The sequence below is a fragment of the Primulina huaijiensis genome, chromosome 15 (genome assembly GCF_012295235.1).
Source record: "Primulina huaijiensis isolate GDHJ02 chromosome 15, ASM1229523v2, whole genome shotgun sequence".
Lineage (NCBI taxonomy): Eukaryota > Viridiplantae > Streptophyta > Magnoliopsida > Lamiales > Gesneriaceae > Primulina > Primulina huaijiensis.
In genome coordinates, this window is record NC_133320.1 from 5433425 (window position 1) to 5436029 (window position 2605).

The following is a 2605-nucleotide window of genomic DNA, read 5'->3' on the forward strand; positions in this document are numbered from 1 at the left end:
CAAATAAAAGGTTGGTGGGATTACTATCTCACAAATCAACAACAAGAAGATATTTTAAACTCTATAAAAACAGATGAAGAAGGAATACCAATTCTAGATGAAAATGGTAATCCACAACAAGATGCTGTAGCAACCTTAATATTAACAATTTCCTTACATTTTATTGGAGATCCTTCACATCTAAAAGATAAAAATGCAGAACTCCTATCAAATCTAAAATGTAAAAAATTAAGTAATTTTCAATGGTATAAAAATACTTTTTTAACTAGAATAATGCTTAGAGAAGATTCTAATCAACCTTTTTGGAAAGAAAAATTCCTTGCAGGATTACCAACTCTTCTAGGAGATAAGGTAAGAAATAAAATTAGAGAAAATAGTGGTAAACAAATTATAGCTTATAATGAATATACTTATGGTCAATTAATTAGTCTAACCCAACAAGAAGGGCTAAAAATATGCCAAGATTTAAAATTACAAAAACATCTAAAATGGGAAATGAAAAGAACAAAACAAGAATTGGGAACTTTTTGTAATCAATTTGATATAAATACTAATAAACCATCCTCATCAAAATGCTCAGAAAATTGTCAAAAAACATATAAAAAACCATATAAGAAAAACTTTAAAAGAAATCAAAAAGATAATTTTAAACCAAAAGAAGAATTTTACAAAAAACCAAGAAGAAAACCATTTAAGAAATTTAAAAATAACAAGTCAGAATTCAAAAGATCCTTCAAAGATATTGAATGTTATAGATGCCATAAGAAAGGTCATACGGCAAATTATTGTAGGTTAAATAAAAAACTAAATGAATTAGAACTAGAAGAAGAAATATTAAACAAAATTTCTAATCTCTTGATTGATTCTTCTGAAGAAAATTCAGAAACTGAAAATTCTATCAAAACTGATGAGTCATTAGTAGATGAACAAATCATAACTAGTAGTGAATCTGAAAAACAAATTAATATGCTCACCAAAGATCAATCACTTCTTTTAGATATATTGAAAAATATTAATGATCCAACAATCCAAAAAGAATATCTAGAAAAAATTCTAAAATCTCTAAATGAAAAAGAAGAAAACAAAAAATTCCCAAGTACTTCAAAAAATACTTACGACTTAACTGAAATATTAGAAAAAAGAAAAAAAGAAAAAGGGATCACAATTCAAGACTTACAAAAAGATATAAAAGAAATAAAATTAGAAATAAGAGAATTAAAAGAAAAACAGATTCAAAATTCTGAAGAAATAAAATTAATTCTACAAAATATAAACATTGAAAGTTCTTCAGAAACAGAAAATGATGAAAGCCAAAAGGTTGAAAATATTGAAAAAATTCCTGAAGATTTTCTTTTTGTTTTAAGAGAAATAACTTCTAGAAAATACATCTTAAAAATAAATTTAGTATTTTCAGAAAAATTCAAAATGAATACAATAGCCTTATTTGATAATGGTGCAGACTTAAACTGTATCAAATCAGGAATAGTACCTAATGAATTCCAACAAAAAACACAAGAAAAACTTTCGGCTGCTAATAATTCTAGATTAAATGTAAATTCAAAAACAGATGCATCAATAATAAATAATGGAATTTTCATAAAAACCACTTTTGTTTTAGTAAATGATATTCATCACACTGTAATATTAGGAACTCCTTTTATAAGTTTAATTACCCCATATAAAGTAAACAATGACTCTATTTCTTTTAAATTCAATCATAAAAAATTAAAATTTGAATTTTTAGAAAAACCTCGAACTAGAAACCTTAACTTAATAAAAGCATGTTCAATTTATGAAAATAATATTAATACCATAATCCAAGGGAAGACTTTTCAATTAGAAAATCTTAAAAAAGATGTTTCTTTAAAAAGAATACAAAACCAAATAGACACAAAAGAAATTCAAGATAAAATTCAAAAATTCAAAAAACTTCTAGAAACAGAAGTCTGTTCAGAAATTCCTAATGCTTTTTGGAATAGAAAACAACATATTGTTGATCTTCCCTATGAAGAAGATTTCAACGATAGACAAATACCAACTAAAGCTAGACCAATCCAAATGAATTTTGAATTAGAAGAACATTGTAAAAAAGAAATTCAAGATTTAGAGAAAAAAGGATTAATTTCTAAATCTAGATCTCCTTGGAGTTGTGCTGCCTTTTATGTTAATAAAAATTCAGAAATTGAAAGAGGAACACCCAGATTAGTAATTAATTACAAACCATTAAATAAAGCATTAAAATGGATCAGATATCCAATACCAAATAAAAAAGACTTATTACAAAAACTCCATAATGCTTATATATTTTCCAAATTTGATATGAAATCTGGATTTTGGCAAATACAAATTTCTCAAAAGGATAAATATAAAACTGCTTTTACAGTCCCCTTTGGACAATATGAATGGAATGTTATGCCTTTTGGACTTAAAAATGCCCCTTCTGAGTTCCAAAGAATTATGAATGAAATATATAATGATTATTCAAAATTCTGCATTGTTTATATTGATGATGTATTAATATTTTCTAATAATGTAGATGATCATTTTAAACATTTAAAAACATTTCTTTATATCACAAAACAAAACGGTCTAGTTGTATCAAAAT